Consider the following 16,262-nt stretch of genomic DNA (forward strand, 5'->3'; position numbering starts at 1 on the left):
ACACTACACTCTTCCATCAGAGCAACGGTATCAAGATCATCCAGTTTCACCTTCCTCGAAAGAATACCTTTCATGAATTTCGTATAACTAGGCATTTGCTCAAGAGCCTCAGCGAAAGGTATGTTGATGTGAAGTTTCTTGAACACCTCCAGAAACTTACCAAATTGCTTGTCCATCTTTTATTTTTACAATCTCTTAGGAAAAGGTGGTGGAGGATAGAGCTGTTTCTCCTCTGTATTACCCTCAGGCATAGTGTGTTCAATAGTAGTCTTTCTTGATTCCCCCTCTTTCTCCTTTTGCATTCCTTCTTCATCTAAAACTTTAACTTCTACATCTTTTTCTTTTTCAGCATCAGCAACTTTTCCAGACCTTAAGGTGACAAATTTGACTTGCTCTTTCGCTTCCTTCCTGTCTGGCACTTCAGTATCGCTGGGAAGTGTGCCAGGTTGACGATTGAGCAAGAGATTGGCTATTTGTCCAATTTGATTTTCCAAGGTCTTGATAGAAACAGCCTGACTTTTGCACAACAGCTCTAACTCCTCGAAATCAGCACTAGAAGGTGGAGCAGCACCTCCTTGTTGAGGATATGGTTTCCTTTGAGCAAATTGTTGAGGTTGCTGGAATCCAGGTGGATTAAACTGTTTATATGCAGCTTGCTGATATGACTGCTGAACAACATTCTGATTATTGCTCCAACTGAAATTAGGATGATTTCTGTTATTAGGATGATAAGTAGTGGGCACAGGCTGCTGCGGTTTCTGGAAATTATTCACATACTAAACAGATTCATTAACAAGAGAACACTGATCCGTAGCATGAGAGCCTGCACAAAGCTCACAGACACTAGATAATTAATTTACGCCATAGTTGGTTAAAGAATCGACCTTCATAGTCAGCGCCGTGAGCTGTGCTGCAATAGTTGTAGCTGCATCAACTTCCAGAATACATGCTAATTTCCCAGGCATCATCCTTTGAGTTGGGTTTTGATACTCGTTTTCAGCCATAGTTTCAATGAGATTATAGGCCTCAGTATAGCTTTTGGCCCACAAGGCGCCTCCAGAAGCTGCATTGAACATGGTTCGAGATTGGACCCCTAAACCATTGTAGAAACCAGTGATCACCATCTAGTCAGGCATCCCATGATATGGACACTTTCTCAACATCTCCTTGTAGTGCTCCCAAGCTTCGCACATAGATTCTCCTGGTTGCTGTGCAAACTAAGTAAGAGCACTCCTCATAGCTGCAGTTTTGGCCATTGGATAGAACTTCACCAGAAAGTTTTACACAAGAACTTCCCAAGTAGTGATGGACCCGGCTGGTAAAGAATATAACCAGTCCTTAGCTTTGTCCCTCAGAGAGAATGGGAAAAGCCTCAGCTTGATAGCCTCATCAGTGACACCATTATATTTGAAAGTACTATAGATCTCGACAAAATTCCTGATATTCATATTGGGATCTTCAGTCGCAGCCCCTCTGAAAGAAATAGAATTCTGCACCATCTGAATAGTGCCCGGCTTGATTTCAAAAGTATTGGCCTAAATAGCCGGATGAATGATGCTTGACTGAATGTCATCAATTTTAGGCCGAGAAAAGTCCATAAGAGCTTGATCAGCTTGAGCTAGATGATCACCCATTGTTTCAGGTTCTTTCTTTTCACTCTCTTTATCCGAATCTTCAAAAACTATCTTCTTCGAAAAGTCAAGAGCTTTATCTATCTCCTCAGCTTTATCCAGATTTCTCTTGCGAATGCAAGAACGTGTTTGCATAAACGCTCGCTAGAGTACCTGAAACACAACCGGAAGCAGTAAGTAACAAGTCTTAATCAATGAATCCTAATGACCACTGATGGCAAGTACATAAACTAAACAAATTAACACTGAGTCCCCAGCAGCGGCGCCAAAAACTTGTTAGGCACAAAATATACGCTAAATAAATCACGCAAGTATACACGTTCGCAAGTAATATAGAATGATTTCTAGTTCATTCCCACAGAGACTCTGATTAATTATTTTAATTAACACTTACTCACCAATGTATGATTATTCTTCAATGCCAAGACAATAACAATTAAGGTTGGTAAACTAATAATTACTACGAGAATTAAACACTTGAATTAACAATACTAAACACACATGAGATCCTAACTTTATTACTACTTCATTCAATAGTTATTATTTTTAACCTTAGCATGTAATGGTGATGATATTAATCGAACAATACGAAACTGATAAACGCCAACTTTCATTGTACGGATACCATTCTAACAAACATCCACAATTAAGATAGAAGTTGAATAGGCATCAATTATGTTGAGACCCTATATGTCTACAAAATTTGACAACATAATAATTTAAGCGCAAGTTATTCATGATGATTACACAGGGCAAGTAAAATGGTTAGAGTTACCCACTAATCATGCATACAATACATGAACCTATGCTAGCATGGCAAGTTCTAAATCTCAAGATTCACTATCGCTTCACAAGAGATTAACAGGCTATCTTACATGTTCGTGATGCATATAACACGAATAAGCACAACCTATATTAGATATCATACAATCACCACATACCAAGGTATTTAACAATTAACTAAAAAATTCCATAGTAAATCCGCTAGGATCCCATGATCACGATTAGCCCATAATAGAACTCATCATCATCATAGGTTCATATGAAAGCATGATAATAACACAACGATATAAGGCTAATAAAAATACTTAATAAATAATGAAGTACGTCATAAGAGTATTAAGGTTCAAAGCATAAATAAAACTAGCTTCCACTCTTACAACGAATTAAAAAAATCATAAGATAAACGTTTGCTTCCTCTTCTTCGTTGTTGCGTGCTAAAACGGTCTTTTCAATCTTCTTGCCCTTGCTCTTGATGAAGAAAACGTCTTCCCATAAGGTTTATATAATAGCCCAAGAGAACCAGCACCAACAGAAGAATGATTTCTAGTTCGTTCCCACAGAGACTCTGATTAATTATATTTAATTAACATTTACTCACCAATGTATGATTATTCTTCAATGCCAAGACAATAACAATTAAGGTTGGTAAACTAATAATTACTACGAGAATTAAACACTTGAATTAATAATATTAAACACATATGAGATCCTAACTTCATTACTACTTTATTCAATAGTTATTGTTATTAATCCAGATTCTGAAATTCCACACGCACGCGATCGCCTGCTGCCTCCACGCGGCCGCTTGCTGGCACGCGGTCGCCTGCTTCTATCGCGCGGTCGCGTGCTACCCTTCTAGAAAATACTTTATTTTGCTTCTGTTTTTGCTAATTTCTTCGCTCATCACCCCTAGACTGATTCCAAGCACTTCCTTAAGCTTTAATTGATGAAAACCACCTATCTAAGCAAGTTATACCTTGAAATGCAAAAACACTAGAAAACGCGTCAAATACACAAAATACTTGAGTTCAAGACACCAATTCAAGCCGTTATGAGATGCTCTAAGTGATATAAAATGCCACTTATCAACAAGCATGAGAGCATCACACATAGATAATGCTGAACTAATTTACTAGATTATTTTCTGGTACCTAGGATTGATGTTTAACTTGTGCATGTTACTCTAGATGATCTTAAATATGTGTTTGAATATTTGTTGAACATGATTAATTGCTTTAGTGAGATATATGTATTCCAGCACTTAAGACCTTTGTATATGCTTATCATCTATATCCTATTACAATGTGATTTATTCATTTGATCTGAATTATTTGTTAAGATGTATTAGTTTATAATTGGATTAAGATAGCTAGATGAGATACATTAACAGGATTAGACTAGATAAAATTAGTGATTTATTTGTTAATTCTGTTTGTTCCATATCATGCCTGTCTTGCTTAATTCTTATGCATAATGTTTCTGAATCAAAGCCATGAACTCCTATTTCAATGCTTATTTTTATTCCATGAATGCATCTCTTAGTACTTGCATTAATTATAGAAGAAGCATGTTTAGAATTATAATAGGGCAAAGACTGCTAGTCCTCCTTATGTAAGGCTGGAACCATTTTCCCCTAGCCTAAAGACAAATCCGTCAAGGGTATTAAAATGGAGAAATGGTTAGTCAAAGATGATAATTAGCATGATAAGGTTGCATCTGTTGTTATCTCTTATTATAATAATATCTCTAATCCATCTGGACCCAACTGATAAGTTGGGTACCAAGAACTGTTAATCCATTTGTCAGTGCAGGACATAACAGGTTAATTTATTCATATGTATTCTTGGTAATTCATACTCAAGGCATACGATCAAAGAAAGAGCCTCACAATCAAATGTGATTGACAAAAGCTATTCCGTCAATAATCTTTGGAGTTGACAACAAAGGCTTTCATTACGGGACAAGCTATGTAGAAAATGAATGTCATCATGGACTCAACAATTTCTATCACTGATAACAACTAATTATTAGAGTCATTGATAATAATTGAAGCAACTTCCTTGCTGGAGAATCAAGGCACAAATCCTCTTATCAGACAGTTCTGCATCAAAGGACAAAATGTCAATTTAATGAAGGATTAGTGTCTCATCTGAAACAGGAAGGTTGAGAAGCTTGCTCTTCTTAGAGTAAGGGAATAATATGCTAGTGGCTAGACTGGAATCTCTGGAATGGTGAATTCAGTGGTTTCTACCGTAAAGCTTCATCTGACAAAAGTTTAGCTATGGCATTAGAAGCTCTCACCCTTGAACATCAACTCAAGGAACTCTTTTGTGAAAAGGGGTTAGTGAGAGGACTGCCTCATCTGGAATTAAGAAGATGATAAATGTGAGGCATGTCAGAAAGAGGAGTCAAAGATAACATCACATCAAAGTGAAGATATACCTTAATGATGATTGATGACTACTCTTAACACAAACTTGTTGTTCGTGCATTCTAAAGACAAGACATCACAGATGGTGATTATAACACCCTCCAAATTCGGGGTATAGATTTGGGGCATTATTAACACTAACTACTCATTAAACATGTACAAGTATAATATAAATAAAATAATTACCCCGAACTACTACTACTCAGGATCTTTTCAAGGTTAAGGATTGAAAACAAGAACGATAAACCGACTTTATTACAAACCAACTAAATCAACTGTTTCAAGAACTCTCTTTGTTACAAAACTTTGTTCTATTTACATTTTACACTAAACAACTTTTATTCAAACCATCACTACTACTTATCCTGCTACACCTGATCTAGTAACTCAAAGCTCTCTTCTGGGATATGGACAAACACCCTTGGTATAAGAGGGTCCCGCTGCTTGACTCGCTTCTTGACCACTCGGGTTCTGAGGGGTCTCATTCTCTACCTTAACTGAAAAACAATGGGAGTAACAATAAAAGAGGGTGAGCTAAAATTGCTCAACAAGCCTGCAACAAGATATATAGTGTAAAGAGAGAAGAATAAATGAACTGATAATCTGCTAGTTTGAACAACCATTTGTATCTGTATAGAATAATAATTTGCCATTACTGGCGAGTGCCAAATGAATAAGACTGGAAACAAGAACTAACCTATGCACTATAACCTGCTGATCAGTCAAGATATAGTGTGGATCTATACCCAACTGCATAGGCCCAACCAACATAAGGGGTATCCAGGCATTATGGCCTAATAATCAAGGGTCTGGTTAATACCCAGCCTGTATTGTAACCATCCAGTCCATATCTTAGCATCCGGAACAATCAGAATACTTTTGATGTATCCCAACATCAGGATATATCAGAGTATATATAACAAGGGTAAAAGTATTGGAATATGAATAGAGGATTCAATAAATTGGGATAAATCAAGAATCAAAATGAAATAGAAACAAAAATCAATATTGTGTAGCAGTGTATATGAACAAGAATTATCAAGGTGTAATTGATATAGAAAAGTGGGGTATATTTCACTATTCTGAACTTAGAATAGGGGAAAAACTTGCATGGTGCGTACTTAACCTCGTATGACTCACCGCCTTCCGTCTTCTAGTTGATTTGCCTTGTTGATACTGAATCTATCATGGAAAGATATTTGTTTAGATAACTTACTTCATACGCGTATCTCGAATTGATACCACGTAGTCCTAATTGTATACCCATACGATCTTATCAGACTCACATATATCAATATATAATTATATAGCACATAACGTTCACATAATCACGTAAAGCATATAGCATATTTGGCACATAATTGGTTTTAGACTCTTAATTATTTTTATAATCGATACTAGATTTATACTTGCGCTAACAAACACTATCTGGTTCGATTGATCATTTTTTGGGATTTATTAGGCTCGATTATACCCCTAATAGAGCCTACAAGCAATTAACCATCACAAGACGACTCACTTTCGGAAGAAATTATGATTTGTAACTATTTTTAATGGAATCACTTCATTTTTCTGAGTCTAAGAGTTTTCGTTTCACTTAAATCGGACTAATGGTTTAATTATTATGCAATAAAAAAGATTTAATTAATTACAAATCAATTATAAAAAATTAGTTATAATAAAATAAACCTTAATTATATTTTTAAATAATTATTTAAGAATTACTGTATTTTTAAAATAATTAATCCCTAATTATTAAAATTAAATACAAATTATTCACAAATTATTATCAAATATATATATGATTAGATCGATTATTTACGATATTTTTCGAATAAATAAACTATCGCTCGAATAATAAACTATCGCTCAAATAATAATTCAATTCAACGATCAACTACTCGTATAAATACGAGTTATTCGTATTATTTGAATAATTATCTAATTATTAATCGTATTATTCGATTATTTTTAATCTTATTTATTAATTAATTACTTAATTATTAAATAATAAATAAATAAATAAATTATTAAATAAATAATTAAATGATTAGATAAATAATTAATTTCGGATTCCTAAATTAATAAAATAATTTAGAAATTAATTATAATAATTTTCAGAATTTAAAACTAATTTTTAATTGATTTTCAGAATTAATAAAACTGATTTTAATTTTATAAAATATAAATAATTAATTAATAACAGGAAATGAAATTGGGTGTTGGGGAATCAAACCCGGGTCGTACACTGGGTCGAAATCGGGTCGACCTCGGGTCACCAAGAACAGCCGTCCGGCTGCCCAGAATCCGGCACTGGCAGCCTGTTTCCGGCGAGTCTCAGGCGTAGCCAAAACATAACGATTCTGCACCGTTCTTGCTGCCAACACGTTCCAAATTACTCTTTCATCACAACCACCTGATCTGCTACCACCGACCGTAATTCCTTCGTCTTCTCCAGCTAAAACCAGGCAAAAACCGGCGAAACTCCGGCGAAAACACGACCCTTCGCGTTTGTATACCAAACTTAAAGATTATTATACGAAACAAAGCTCTTCAGTTCTTGAATCAGTTCTAATAACTTATAGCAACCAAAAACGTCCATAATTTATCAAAATCGAAGTTAAAAAATGTCAAAAACCCAAGACCTCGAACAACTACTTTCAGGGGTTATACTAATCAATTAAACACACACAATAATTCCTTAACTCAAAGTAAAGCTACCGAATCATCAAAATAAACAAACGATTCATGAATCAAAAACGCCTAAATCGAACATAAACCCTAAAAAAACGAATCAAAAATCAAATCATTATCACATAAAATCGATGATATAAACAGAAAGTAGGGATCATGAGGATTGTTTTGGTTACTCACATGACCAGATTGGACAACAGGATCACGGTGAAATCTGTGATTGAATTCTCTGAATGTTCTTCACCACCAAACCCAATATTCTTGATTTTCTGATTTTTATTAATTATTAACTAATTAATTAATAAATAAACAGGTACTTATACTACTACAAATAATACCCCTAAATAAAATTAAGGGGTTAATTACACACCTAATAAAAATATTTGGCCCCAATTTTTATATTTTTGGGTATTAATTATGAATTTTTAATTATCCAATAAATACAAAATAAATGCCAAAAATTCCCAAAAATTGTGAATATTACAAAAATGCAAGAAAAAATGATGTCTGATAATTTCATAATCATATAAAAATAAAAATATGATTTTTGTGGGGTTTTTGACTCCCGACGGGGTCCGGAAAAGTCATTTTTCGCGAACGAGGTAAATTTGTAAAATATTTAGGGGTTCAGAATAGTGATATGGTATAGGCCGTTCTTGGAAAAATAGGGCCAATAATTTTGTTTGAAATACGGGCTTTTAAAACACTGTTTGAACTGTACGGGTTTTGATATAAACATATAACTTACGATAAAACACTCAATAAATATTCGAATCACATTCTGATCAAAACAGACAACACGTATCACATAGCGATTAGGGTTTTACGACTCAACACATTTAATTACATAATAATACATATAATTATCTTTATTATAATATAATACAAGCGTAATTTTCTCGGTCGTTACATTTTCCCCTCTTAATAGGATTTTGTCCTCAGAATCACGCTATGCAAATAACTGAGGATACTTTTCTAACATATCACTCTCAAGTTCCCAGGTTGATTCTTCAACCACTGGGTTTCTCCACCAAACTCTCGCTAATGGTACAGACTTATTCCTTAATACTCTCTCTTGCCGATCTAAAATTCTTACCGGCTGCTCTACATACGACAAATCTGCCTGAAGTTCTATCGGCTCATACTCTATTACATGCCTTGTATCAGGATTATACTTTTTAAGCATGGACACATGGAATACATAATGAATATGCTGCATATGGGGTGGTAAAGCGAATTCGTACGCAACTTTTCCAACTCTCTTCAAAATTTCAAATGGTCCGACGTAACGAGGCTTTAGCTTACCTTTATTGCCAAATATAGTCAATCCCTTCCATAGAGAGACTTTTAACAGTACATGTTCTCCTTCTTGATAGTCCACATCCTTTCTGGATGGATCTGCATATTTACGATGTCGATTCTGTGCTGCTTCGAGTCGCTTGCGAATAAGTTCTACATTTTCTTTGGTCTGCTGAATTATTTCTGGACCTAGAATCTTGCGCTCTCCAACTTCATCCCAATATGTAGGTGATCTGAATTTTCTTCCATATAAAGCTTCATAAGGTGGCATTCCAATACTCGCATGATAGCTGTTGTTGTAAGAAATTCCACTAGCGGTAAGTGCTCGTCCCAATTGCCTTCAAAATCTATCGTGCATAAACGTAGCATATCTTCAATTGTCTGAATAGTCCTTTCACTTTGCCCGTCCGTCCGTGGATGATAAGCGGTGCTCATGTTTAATTTGGTTCCTAGACATTCCTGGAACTGTCTCCAAAATCTCGAATTAAAACGGGGATCTCGATCCGATACAATGGACACAGGTACTCCATGACGCATCACTATTTTCTTGAGATATAGGTGAACTAACTTGTCAAGAGAAAATCTCTCGTTGATTGGAAGGAAATGTGCTGACTTTGTTAATCTGTCGATAATAACCCAAATTGCATCATGATTAGCTTTAGTCCTTGGTAGTCCAACTACGAAATCCATCGCTAAGTATTCCCATTTCTATTCTGGAATATCTAGTGGTTGTAGTAATCCGCTCGGGCATTGATGTTCAGCTTTGACTCTTTGGCATGTGTTAGGTCACACAACATTGTAGAAGGGGGTTGAATAGAGTATTACTATAATCAAATCGATTTCGAACACAAGTAACAGTAAACAGATATATTCAATAAGATAAACTCTGTTACAATGGAACTGTTCTCTCTCAGTGATGAACAAATATCACTAAGAGCTGCTAGGTTACAATGTATAATCTTCTCGATAATGATAACACATATAGTGTAAACCCAAAGTCTGTGTTTATATAGTACACAATTACAAGATAACTTCTAATTGATATGGAATATAATTCTGTCTCCTAAAATATATCAATCAGATATCTTCTACAAGTCTTCCAGTCTTCAAACTCTTTCCATGCATATCTTCTTTTATTTAAGTCTCGATCTTCTACTGTAAATCAGTTTCCCTCCTTAACTGTAAGTCCTCCCGCACTTAAGTTCTGATATGACCTTAAGTTCGGACTTTCAGTAAGTCCTGATTCCAGTAAGTCCTGATATGTCCTGTTTGTTAAGATCTGAAAATTAAACATGAATCATATTTGACATGACATCTCAAATATATCTAACAATCTCCCCCAACTTGTAAATTATACAAAATATACAAGTTAATAGATTTGATAATGTCAAAAACATTTAAGTACAAATGCAGTAAGAGTTTAACTAGATAGCTAACTACAACTTACAGTCCTTGTAGCTTTTACTAATCTCACTGAGTCAATCTGAATTCATAATGATTCTTGACAAAGCTTGATATCAGCTTTTCTTCTTTAATCCTCAGGACTTGAGAGAGTGTAGTCTTGACTTGCTTCATCTCTTCATTCTGACTTCCAATATGATAGATTGCAGTCCTTAAAGCAGAGATATGGTTTCTTTCGAAACCATCATTCAGTCTTATTACCCTAAGATGAGAAGAATCTTCATTATAGCATAGACATTTCTCTTTCAGTATCACTTCAAGCTTAGCAGAATTCTTCTTCATTGCAATTTCACTTCCATCATATTCAATAATATTTGGAATGAATTCTGTAACTCTTGATCCAGAAATTCTTGCTTTATCTCTGATGGTATTCAATATAAAGTTTGACCATCTCCTGGTAATATTAGACTTTACCTCTAAAAGGTAATGAAAGAATTGAAGTTCCTTCAGTGATTTATTCAGCACATCTGATTCTGACATCTGATATGTCCTTCCATCTTCAAGAAATAGAATCAGATTTTCCTTAACATTGTGCTTGTCATGAGCATCCAGTACCACTTGAACAGAGATAACCTTATCAAGATGTTTCTGTGTAACATCTTCAAGCGGTCTGTTAGTCAATAGAAATGGATCTCTAGTAGTAACTTCAACTTCTGTTTTGATCTTAGCTTCATCAGAACCTAATCCAGCCATGTCTCTTGGTTCTCTAGTATTTAACCCAATAGTCATGAATGTAGACAGTAATTGGCTTTTCTTTGGATCTGATGGTTTGACATTTTTCCTCATAAGTTTCTTTTTATCATCTACTTCCATTTTGTCTAAATCAACTTGAGCACTGTCAGAGGTTGACTTGATGACTTTATCAGAACTTGATGTTTCTGTTATAGCTTGTTGTTCTTCACTCTAAACAACTTGAACCTTGTCAGAGGTTTTCTTTGATTCTTCAGAAATCTTCTTTCTTTTCAGAGTTTGGATATCTTTATCTTCAGCAAGATTATCATCAGTAACTTGAACCATTTTGCACACTGGCTTTATCAGAATTTGAGGAGTTTTTATCTTCAGTGTCTTGGTTGGTCCATCGACTTTTCCTTTCCCTTTATCTTTGGGATCAATCTCAGATTGTGACCTTGTCTTGGACTTTGATGCCTCAGTATGTGACTTCTCCTTGATCACAATGCCTTTTTCCTTAGTCCTTGGAGGTTTATTTGCAAAAGAAGCTTTTGGCTTTAGATTTTTCATTTCAGCTTTAAATCTAGCTTCTTCCTCCTTGAGATTTTCTAAATCCATTCCTGGATTATGCTTCAGAAATAATCTTCTAGCAATTTCCTCATCAAGGGTCTGAATCTTGGGATCCTTGTAGTAGACTGTTGTCTGCTTTCCCTTGAGCTTCAGAGTTTGCATGAACTTTTAAGAATCTTGACTTCCACCTTGTATCAGAACATCAGGTTTTGTCAGACTTTGCTCATCAGAACTTGATATCAGATTTTGAGTTTCACTACTTGCTATCAGATTTTGAGTTTGATCAGCTTCAGAACTTGTCTTCTTTTGAGTAGAAGATTTGCTTACTTCAGTAATCAGTTTCCTTGAAGAAACTTTACTGCTCTGCTCTTTTCCTTGAACTTGAACTTTACCCTTGCTAGGGTTTCCCTGGTCATCAGTTTCATCATCTTTCTTCTTCAGTAATTGATCATTTGAGCATTTGGACTTAACTATCTTCTCCTCCTTTTTGGCATCATCTGATAGTAGGAGTGAGAGAAGAAGTTCAACTGAAGATTGCATCTCATCCAATTGAGCATGTTGAGAAGCTTTATTAGCCAGGACCTCAGAAATTTGGGCCTGTTGTTTCTCTTGAGTTATCTCAATTACTTCTACCTTTTCAGAAATATGTCTGATAAACCTCTTTTTGTCAAGCTTGGTCTCCATTTCTAGCTTTTTAGCTTTTTCTAGAAGCTTATCAACCTTTTTTTTGAGTTGCACAGTGTAGACCTTGAAGATTCTTGGTAGATAGAGCAGTAATCTTGAGTTGTGTCTTGACATCGGAATATATCACAAGCTCATCAGCTTTAGCAATGTGCTCTGTCAGAACTTTAGAGCTTCGAATGAAATCAGTTTTATTCCACTTCTTGGTCCACTCTACACCTCTATGAGTATCTTCCTAAGGAATAGGAGCAGCTTGCTCAACAAACTTCTCAATTAGTTGCTCCTTTCCTAGAATGGGAGCAGGAGTATCAATAGAAATACTGTCTTCTGAACTTGAGGAAGACTCTTTATCTTCTAACAGTACCAGAGTGTGTGAAGCAACTGGAGATTCTGGAACAATTTCATTTAAATTCTGATCTTCAGGTTCTTGATCCAGAATAGGTGTAGATGGTATCTCAGCAGCAGCATTTGAGATTGGAGAATGAGTTGGAGATGTCTGAGATGCTGTAGGAGCTTCCAGATAAATAACAGTTTGAATGTGTAGCCTATTGATGTCAAATTTAGGTGTTAAGCCTGAATCTTCAACTGTAATATCTTCATGAAGAGGAAAGACTGGAGGTGTAACCACTGTGTCAGGAACAGTGTCTTTGTCTTTAGTTGGAGGTGGCAGAGATTCAATGATAATTGGCACTTTTGAGATCAGAGATTCCTGATCTCCTTCCTCAGCTTCTTCAGTATCTTCTGATGGAGACTTAGTATTATAACTCTTTGCCCTCATTTTCCTCAATCTCCTTGCCAATGAAGGAGTTGCTTTATCATCAGAACTAGCAGTTCTTTTCCTATTCAAGGTATCAGAACCTTCAGCTGTAGTTGCTTTCTGAGAATCCACAGTCTCAGCTTCAACTGTCACAGGTTCAGATGCATGAACCTGTGCTTCCTCTTCACTATCAGATTCATCCCTGAGAATCATTTTCCTTCTCTTTTGTGAAAGCTGAGGAACAGACTTTGTCCTCTTTGGCCTGGAAGGTGAAGGTCTGATGGTATATGCTGATGATTGAGGTTGGGATGATTGTGTTGGTTTGAAATATGTCCTGATGGTAGGTTGTGGTTGTGGTTGAGAAGTGGTTGGTTGTGTAGTGGTTGGAGGTTCTGATGGTTGAGGTTTAGATGGTTGGACATCAGGATATAGTGCAGTGTATATAACTGGATCATAGTTTATTAAGGCTTGTTTGACAGATATGGGAATTTGGAGGGGTCTCAACATAGACTTCTTATTATCAGTAGATAATAAGTCATTAAAAGCTCTTTTAGCTAGTCTGAATGGTGGAATGGACTCACTAACTAATTGGGGCTTATCAGAACAACAAAAACTATAAATAAGCTGACAAAATCTAGCAAAGTAAACTGTATTCCTATCTTCTGTCATCCTATCCCCAATAAAGCCTAAAATAGCACTTGCATAATAAAAATCAATTTGATTAATGAGAGCATACCCGATTTGTTGACTGAGAATTGGGATTGCATCAAAATTAGAACATTTGTTTGCAAAAGCCTTTATGATACAGTCAAAGAAGAAACTCTATTCCCTCCTTATATTGGATCTCTTCAATTGACCCAGCTTTACCAATGTCTTTTCATACCCCAGATTGGCCATTAGCTATTGAAGAACTGGCTCCTCAACAGTTGTATAAGTGCAGTTCTCAAGCAACTGCAGTGCTTGGTGTACTGTTGCCACAGTCACTACATGCTCATCCTCCCTTGTTGAAAATATGATACTTGAGGACCCATGAGAATCACCATCATCATATGCGCCACTTCTCCAAAACTACAGCACTTGAGTTCCAGAGATTACTTCAGGTTGGGTCAAAGCATACCCAATATCGGAGTGAGCAAGGAAGTCCTGAATAAAGTGAAGTTCAGATGGAGCTTCATCCTTGCTAAGAATAGCCAAGTAATTATTCGGGACAAACTTCGCTCCACTGAAAATAATGTCTTTTGGTGCCATTTCTGTAAGAAATAAGTGAGAAAATATATTGTGCACAAGGTGTTTGATAAAAGTCCTGTATGAAAAAGCTTTAGAGAATATTAGAGAGAGAGAATAAGAGAGATTAAGAGTAGAAAAGTAGATAAAAGATTAGAAAATATTTTAACTCCTATATATATACTCTCTCCACTCAACAGTCCTTTTTAAAAGTAAAACTGCCACTTATACACCTGTCAGCCAGTAACTAGTTAAAGCAGAGTTAGTGGGCACGAAAAATATGCAATAATTAATGTGCACATGCAGTTTTTCAGGACAAACACGTTTACCACTAACTCAAATGCTTATGACTATTTTTATCTCACCTAATTATATTCTGATTAAATATGACTGTTTTAGTATTTACCACATATAAGTCAAGTAAAGAATAATGCCACGTAAGCATTAGAGTTTCCATCAGGATTTAATATCAAAACTTGACTATTATCAGATTTTAACAGTCATCAGAACATGGTTTCTGTACTCAAAAAGTGAATGTTTGTATCTGTGATTTTTCATACAAATACTGACCTGTTTCTTCAGAGTTTAATCATCAGAACTTTCATCAGAACTTGTCCTCAGAATTTATGCAAATGACACTTAACTGTTTGTCAAAAACAACTTAATCACCACAGTAATTTTCATCATTCATATGGAGTGAGAGTGTGTGCATTAGCAAAATGTCAAATAAAGATTAAAGTCTGATAAACTTCAGTACATCTTAGAAATAAGGCATAACTAAGAAAAGTGCTTAAAAGCTGTCATTAATAATGAAGTCTACTATATAATGAATTTATGCAAAAGTCCACCTCAACTGTTTGTGCTCTTGTTATGCATCTTTTGAAATTACTTTTTACAGTGGCTTCTCAGTGTAAGTGAGTCACAACTGCTTATCAGAATTTATGCTATTATCAGAGTATTTCTCCAGTAATCAGAGAATGTGAAAAGTCACCAAGAAAAATTTATTTGCTTTTCTAATACATATTACTTAATACCAGCAATGCACTTGGGTCTTCCCTTCCACATATTTACTCTAGATCTCAAAGGAGTACCTGACTTTAAATTTCTTTTCTTTTCTTTTCTTCTCTTCAGATAAGTGAGGCTTATGAAGCATGTGGTTCATCCTTAAGATTTACTGACTTCAGAATTTGACAGATAAGAAGCAAGAATCTAGTTTGTGACTTAGTAATAGGATACACAAAGTAAATTTAACTAAGCTCAAAATCAGAATTTGCTTGTGTTAATGAGTTCCCACATGAACAACTAATTCAGACATGGGATTTCTAGTATGTTAAAGACTACTAGGCCAGCATCTAGCACATGTATCCTCATTGGATTGAATAGGCTCAGAACATTCAAATCACTATCAGAGTATAAAGATCCACATCATATAACAATCAACATTTAATGTATTTCAATTTAAGTACAGATTACATAAAGATAAGATAATCTGTAAACACTGATCATAAAGTCTGATGTATGAGAACAAAAACTAAGCAGATTTAGAGAAAGAACCTGAAACCATTCCAAGTTCATTTACTAGTCTTGTAAAAGTAGCTTCACATAGTGGTTTTGTGAAGATATTTGCTAGTTGTTGATCAGTTGGAACAAAATACAATTCCACTATACCTTCCATTATATGTTCCCTTATAAAATGGTACCTAATGCTGATGTGCTTTGTCATTAAGTGTTGAACGGGATTACCTGTCATAGCAATATCACTTTGATTATCATAGTAAATAGGTCTTTTAAAAAATTCTAACCCATAATCCACTAACTGATTCTTTATCCAAAGAATCTGTGCACAACCGCTTCCTGCAATAATATATTCTGCTTTTGTAGTTGATGTGAAAATTGATTTCTGTTTCTTGCTAAACCAAGAAAATAATATGCCTCCAAGAAATTGGCAGCTTTCACTTGTGCTTTTCCTTTCTATTTTGCATCCTGCAAAATCTACATCTGAGTAGCCTATTAGCTTAAAATCTGATTCTCTAGGATACCACAATCGTAGATCAGATGTACC

At 35.3% G+C, this 16,262-nt stretch overlaps 1 non-coding gene across 1 annotated transcript; it reads left to right on the forward strand.

Annotated features, from left to right (window-relative positions):
* The first annotated feature begins 1,134 nt into the window (after positions 1 to 1,134).
* Positions 1,135 to 1,242, forward strand: LOC141662887 (small nucleolar RNA R71). The gene has a single exon (XR_012550989.1). It is a non-coding gene; the product is annotated as a small nucleolar RNA R71 (small nucleolar RNA).
* Positions 1,243 to 16,262: the final 15,020 nt, after the last annotated feature.

The sequence above is a fragment of the Apium graveolens genome, chromosome 5 (genome assembly GCF_009905375.1).
Source record: "Apium graveolens cultivar Ventura chromosome 5, ASM990537v1, whole genome shotgun sequence".
NCBI classification, from domain to species: Eukaryota; Viridiplantae; Streptophyta; class Magnoliopsida; order Apiales; family Apiaceae; genus Apium; species Apium graveolens.